The sequence below is a fragment of the Bos mutus genome, chromosome 25 (genome assembly GCF_027580195.1).
Source record: "Bos mutus isolate GX-2022 chromosome 25, NWIPB_WYAK_1.1, whole genome shotgun sequence".
Classification (NCBI taxonomy): domain Eukaryota; kingdom Metazoa; phylum Chordata; class Mammalia; order Artiodactyla; family Bovidae; genus Bos; species Bos mutus.
The window spans coordinates 6577695-6584754 of record NC_091641.1 but is presented as its reverse complement, the minus strand read 5'-3'; the positions used below and the strand labels follow the sequence as shown (position 1 = coordinate 6584754).

Sequence of the window (7060 nt, the reverse complement as noted above, 5' to 3'; positions counted from 1 at the left end):
GCCTGGCCTCACCCCTCCCCACCTCCCACCACCGCTGCCCCCAGCCCCTGATCCCAGTGCTTGAGACCCCACCCACTGCCATGCTACTGTGCCAATAAAAGCTAAAGTTCTCCCACACTACCATTTTAGAAATGGATGTCAGCTGGAGAGCTTAGACTCTCCCTCTGGGTGTAACCAATGCCATGTAATATTCCAGCCCATCCTAGTGGGTTTGGACTTGCTGCCTTAAACTGAGTATCACAACCTTGAATTCTCCTCTCACAGAGACTTTATCTGCTGCATGAGCTTGCATAAGTCTCTTCCCTTGGCTGGTCACTTCTCCACTATAAATACAGGCAAGTGCTTAGCTAAGAGCTGTAGGGTTTGCCTCTTGAGAAATCTGTATGCAGGTCAGGAAGCAACTGTTAGAAATGGACATGGAACAACAGACTGGTTCCAAATAGGAAAAGGAGTACGTCAAGGTTGTATACTGTCACCCTGCTTATTTAACTTATATGCAGAGTACATCATGAGAAACGCTGGACTTGAAGACACACAAGCTGGAATCAAGATTGCCGGGAGAAATATCAATAATCTCAGATATGCAGATGACACCACCCTTATGGCAGAAAGTGAAGAGGAACTAAAAAGCCTCTTGATGAAAGTGAAAGTGGAGAGAAAAAGTTGGCTTAAAGCTCAACATTCAGAAAATGAAGATCATGGCATCCGGTCCCATCACTTCATGGGAAATAGATGGGGAAACAGTGGAAACAGTGTCAGACTTTATTTTTTGGGGCTCCAAAATCACTGCAGATGGTGATTGCAGCCATGAAATTAAAAGACGCTTGCTCCTTGGACGGAAAGTTATGACCAACCTAGATAGCATATTCAAAAGCAAAGACATTACTTTGCCAACAAAGGTCCGTCTAGTCAAGGCTATGGTTTTTCCTGTGGTCATGTATGGATGTGAGAGTTGGACTGTGAAGAAGGCTGAGCCCAAGAATTGATGCTTTGAATTGTGGTGTTGAGAAGTCTCTTGAGAGTCCCTCTGACTGCAAGGAGATCCAACCAGTCCATTCTGAAGGAGATCAGCCTGGGATTTCTTTGAAGGAATGATGCTAAAGCTGAAACTCCAGTACTTTGGCCACCTCATGCAAAGAGTTGACTCATTGGAAAAAGACTCTGATGCTGGGAGGATTCGGGCAAGAGGAGAAGGGGACGAAAGAGGGGTGAGATGGCTGGATGGCATCACTGACTAGATGGACGTGAGTCTGAGTGAACTCCGGGAGTTGGTGATGGACAGAGAGGCCTGGCGTGCTGCGATTCATGGGGTCGCAAAGAGTCGGACACGACTGAGCGACTGATCTGATCTGATCTGATCTGCACATCCTCTACCCTACAGGGCCAAGCTCCGGGGTTAAACGGGGACCCCTGCTAGTCAGGGTACCACATACATGGCAAGCCCCACTGGCCCAGACCTCTGGCCTTGGGTGAGCCCAGGGACCAGCTGGAGTCAATGCCTACATCCCAGATCAGATCGTTGAGCTTGCAGATCTGCAATCAGCAGGGATGTGTCAAGTTGGCACTGGAACACCGGTGAGGAACCCCGGAGGTGGCGGGGGTTGGGGGGGGATGGTTGGTAGCTGGGCCTGGCCTCTAGGGAAAGGCTGCTGGGGAGGAGCCCCGCTTCCAGGACCCCGGAATCAGGTGTCCCCTGTGCCCCCAGAGCCTCCCCGGTGCCAGTCTTCTCTTTAGGGGAGAATGAGGCCCTCCACAGTTTCTGAACCCACCGGGGTTCTGGGTGGAAAGACACAGGAAACATTGGGCCGCTGCTGAGAGTGGCTCTACGAATGTTCCAGGCCCCAGGGCCTTCTCCTGCCCTTCCACACCTGAAACCTATGCCTACTCTGCCCCCAGGCTCCCCAGCCCGCTCCCCCCTCCAGGGCTCAAGGCCCCCGCATGGTTGGGAGGTGAAGGTCCCAGGTTGGGGCCTGAATACTTGGTGCCAGACCCGCCCCCAGGCTGGCATTTGGCCAACCCACCAGCCCTGAACTCTGTCCCACTGGATCCCTTAAGAGGGAAGGGGACTTCAAAGCATCTCAGCGATCACCCCTCTTGATCCTCTTCTGCCCACACTGGGGCTCCCACCCCGGTACAACCAGTGCGGGGCAGTGGGGCAGAAGGGGTACTTCAGCGCATGCGCACGCTGCTCTCAGTCTCCCGTCAGTTGAGCGGCTCGCAGCTATTTCAAGATCAGACCGTGTGCTACTGGGTCCCCGCCCCTAGGCACCTCGTCTTTATCTAGTTGGCCTCAAGCCTCTGGAGGAGTGTGGCTGGCGACTGAAATTCCACCTGGGCATAAACTTGTGTGTTGGTGTGTTTGTCCTCGGGTTGGGCGCCATTAACGCCTCCGAGTGGCCTAGACACTCCTAGACTCAAACACTAGGGCGCGCTCGTCCAGGAACGGCGAGATCACACAGTCAGGGCTGGGACCCAGTGGGTGGGCTCTCTGGCTTCTTCTGCAACTCCTGCCCACAATGATTTCTAATGCACCGAGGGCTGGGCCTCCACGGCACGCCCCCTAGGCCATCTCCCAGTCGCAAGAGGGGACCAGCCCAGACCAACCCACTGGAGAAGTTCATGATAAGTGAGAGCAGACTGGAGACCTCTGGGGCTCTGATAAGAGAGTCTCCCCACGCACACAGCCCCCTACAAGCGATCCTGGGAGGCTCCAAGCGCTTGGCCACTCAGACCAGAAAGATTTCCTGCGCTCCAACCAAAGCCTTCATCCCATTTTTCCTGGTTCGGAAGCCCTGCTGGCTGAAGGGGAGCACCTGGGAGTCTCCACCACCCCACCACCCACCCCCGGCATGAAAACCTTAAAGAAACAGTGGTTAGAAGTACTGAGCACCTACCAATTTGTGCTCTGTTTCCTCTTCCTGGGTAAGGGGATCCGGGCAGGGGTCCAACTGGGAAGGTGGGAAAAGGGGAGCGTAGAGGGAGGAAGGCTGGAGCCCCCACTACAGGACCACCAGGGCAGAGGGAGGGACGTGCAGTCTCAGCCCTGTCCCACTCTTCCCGACCCCATGGACTGTAGTCTACCAGGCTCCTCCGTCCACAGGATTTTCCAGGCAAGAATACAGGAGTGGGCTGCCATTTCCTTCTCCAGGGGATCTTCCCGAATCAAGGATTGAACCTGGGTCTCCTGCATTGCAGACAGATGCTTTACCGTCTGAGCCACTAGGGAAGCCCAGGGCAAAGGGAGGGACGTGTCAAAGTATATCAGGGAGACAGGCAACGCTCTCACTGGTGAGGGGAGAGGGGAGAAGTCACTGCGGTTTCACAATCTAACTCATTTTCCTTTCTCAACTTTCCCCTAGGCCCTTTCTTTTCCCTTGTTGGCTTCTTCCTCCTCTTCACCTCGCTCTGGTATTTCTCTGTTCTCTACTTGGTATGGTTATTCCTGGACTGGGACACACCCCAGCAAGGTGAGTGCTAAACAAGGGCAGGAGGAGAAGGGGGTGATAGAGGACGAGATGGTTGGATGGCAACACGGACTCAATGGACATGAGTGTGAGCAACCTCTGGGAAATAGTGAAGGGCAGGGAAGGCTGGCATGCTGCAGTCCTTGGGGTCACAGAGAGTCAGACACAACTTAGCAGGTAAACAACAAAAAACAAGGCCCGGTAGAAGGAGGTGATAAATGGTGTCTGTAGTGATTCTTCCCCCTTATCCCTCTGCCCAAGGTGGAAGGCGTAATCAGTGGTTGAAGAACTGCACTGTGTGGAAACACCTGAGCGATTATTTCCCCATTAAGGTAGCAGGTCACCTCCAAGGGATGCTCCCACCTCCCGCCCCCTTACCTCCCATCTCCTCTTTCCTCCCCATGATGGACTCTCACCTCTGGCTGCTTAAGTTCAGGTAATGGGGCAGGGGGTGGGATGGTGTTCTAGAGTGGATCCTGGTGCCTTTGACCCCATCTTATCCTGAACTCTCAAGATCTTGGTGGGAGGGAAGCCCCTTCAGCTGGGGGCCTGCCTTCTCTGCCTTCTTTCCCTCATCCTCCCCCTCCCACCACAGCTGGTGAAAACAGTAGAGCTGCCCCCAGACAGGAACTACGTGCTATTGTCCCACCCACATGGGATCATGAGCTTGAACCTTCTGTAACTTCAGCACGGAGGGCACTGGCTGCTCGCAGCTGTTCCCAGGGCTTCGTTCTCACTGGCCGTGTTGAATTGTCTCTGTACATGCCAGGCCATCGAGAGTACTTTCTGTCCTGTGGTGAGTTTGAGTTGAGTGACAGAGGGTGACCCCACCCCAATCCTGCCAGAGTGACCCCCAGTCACCACCCACCCCAGGCACTTGGCTTGAATTGGCCGGGTTCACAGTGGGGGACAGGAGGTGGCTTGGCCCACGTGTCCTGCATCCGTGCTGGGAGAGGCACTGTAGGACACGTGGACAGGAGCACAGGGGTAGGGAATGTGGAGAGAATGGGGTGATGTCTAATACTCAGTGTGCTAAAGGGAGAGGTGAGGGACTATCGGGCCCATGAGGGGCACTAACTGTTCCTGAACCTCCTCATGCCCACAGGAATATGTTCTGTGAACCGTCAGAGCCTGGATTATGTTCTATCTCAACCACAGCTCGGCAGGGCTGTGGTCATCGTGGTCGGAGGGGCCAATGAGGCCCTGCATACCGTCCCAGGGGAGCACTGCCTCACTCTCCGGAATCGTAAAGGCTTCGTCCGCCTGGCACTGAGGCACGGGTGAGCAGGGGCCCACCCAGGGCTGCCTTCAATGGTCAGAACCTCACAGTGTCTGCTCGTCTACCCTCTATTCAGCACACCTGCCCCTGGAGGTGGGCTGTGTGTCCCTAGAGCTTCCACCGTGCCCACCTCTAGAGGGCGCTCTAGGCAGACTTTGGGTGTTTGCTCTGTGTCCAGCCCTGGTGCCCATTCCCCAGGCTTCCTGCCACGCAGAGAGACAGACAGGACCACAGTGAAGCGCTGGACCCTGGGGGGCCTGATGCCCTCGGCTCACATTCTTTTATGATGCCCTCTCACAGGCGAGACCTTGCACCCCTCTTACTTGTGAAACAGAGCTCACGCCCGCCTTGCCACCACACTGTAGTTGAGACTGTGTGAGAAAATGTATATAAGAAAGTCCAGGACACATTGGTCTTAAGAAAGAAAATCCTTTCATCCAGATCTTTCTAGTAGAACCATCCTTTGCTCCTAATGCCTAGGAAGGTGGTAACCTGTGGGGGAGGAATTTGGGAGTGCTTCTCCAGCCCCTGATGTGCCCAGCCATTTTCTCTCCTCTCTTGCCCCTCCCTTCCCAGTGCCTCCCTGGTGCCCGCGTACTCCTTTGGGGAGAATGACGTCTTCAGAGTTAAGGCTTTTGCCCCAGACTCCTGGCAGCGTCTGTTCCAGGTCACCATCAAGAGGCTCCTGAACTTCTCTCCTTGCATCTTCTGGGGCCGTGGTCTCTTCTCAGCCAAGTCCTGGGGCCTGATGCCCCTCGCCAGACCCATCACCACTGTGGGTGAGTGCCCGTGTCCAGGGAAGAAGGCCGCTATCTGCTGTGCGTGCAGCCGAGGCCCCTCCTCTGACCTGTGTCTCCCTGTCCCTGCAGTGGGCCGCCCCATCCCAGTGCCCCAGTGTCCACAGCCCACCAAGGAGCAGGTGGACCACTATCACACGCTGTACATGAAGGCTCTGGAGCAACTGTTTGAGGAGCACAAGGAGAGCTGCGGCCTCCCAGCTTCTACTCACCTCACCTTCATCTAGGCCTGGCCTCACCCCTCGCCACCTCCCAGCCTTCCCCCTGCCTCCAGCCCCTGATCCCAGTGCCTGAGCCCCCCACCGACTGCCATGCTACTGCTTAAATAAAGGCCAGTTCTCTCACCACTGCTTGGTAGAGTCAGACGCTGGCAGAGCTCAGGCTCTCCCTCTGGATGTGAGGATACCCACGTGTAATCCCCACAATCCTAATGGTTTTACACTTGCTGCCTTAAATTGGGAATCAGGACCCTGCATTCTCCTCAAGAGAATTCATTCTGCTGCCTGAGCTTGCCTAAGTCTCTTCTCTCAGCTTGGTCCCATCTCCCTCTGTAAATAAAGGCATGTGCTTACCTAAGCGTTGTTGGGCATCAGGATGGGGTCTGAGAGCGGAGACCCCCGGAGAGGAAAGCTTGCAGAGTTGCCAGGATATAGGTGGGTGGAGACCATAGAGTAGATGGTGAATACTGTGAATAAATGCTGACAAGGGCCAGGGGTACCTGCTAGTAGGGAGGGTTGGAATAATCCTCAGTGACAGAAATGCCAGAGTTAAGTACATACCTGCTTTGGCATTTCCTCCCACCCCTATGTGAATTATCAACATTTAAAGTCTTAAAAAATGGAGACTTCCAAAATACAAGCCAATGACTTGACTACCATCATCACCATCACCACCATCATCACCCCAGGCATGGCACTTTGATAGTCAGCTGAGGTCTATGGGACCTTATGTGCTTATAGAATTCTTTGATGAGTGTCCAGTCCTATCGCCTAACTGGCTTTTTGTCTGTATCCATAGCTTAAAAAGAACTTGTTGGAGCGTAACTGATTGCAACTCTTTGTCTTCCACTGTCTTGGAAAATTTATTCGGTGGAAGAATTTTCTTTTTCCCTGGATGAAAATCTTGGCAGTCCTCTGACTTATCTGTTACTTCTCAGGTGAGAAGTTCTACATTCACTTAAGGTTGGTACCTGGAAATGTTTAGTCGCTGTATCAATCAACCCTTGTGTCCTCATCTGAGGGTAGCAGTTTCCCATCTCCAAGCAAGGGGGAGCTAGCTGCAAGGAGGGTGCTTGCTTGGCCAGAAGAAGCAACTGGGGGAAGAAAGAATAGAAAGGGGAGGAGCAATGTCTTTTTTCTACCTCGTTTACCAGCTTCTGTGACTGGTCCCCTTGGTGTTGGAATATGGGGCAGAGGAGAAAGGGGGCCCAAAGTTCTGGGTTGCACTGTCCTAAGACAGCCATGTGTTCTCTGAGCTCCAGATTTTTGAACTCGATTTCTTTCCCTTGTGGGTTATTTCAT

At 53.9% G+C, this 7060-nt stretch overlaps 1 pseudogene; it reads left to right on the top strand.

Annotated features, from left to right (window-relative positions):
- Positions 1–2849: 2849 nt before the first annotated feature.
- LOC102269633 (2-acylglycerol O-acyltransferase 3-like) lies at positions 2850–5767 on the top strand (annotated as a pseudogene).
- The last annotated feature ends 1293 nt before the right edge of the window (positions 5768–7060 follow it).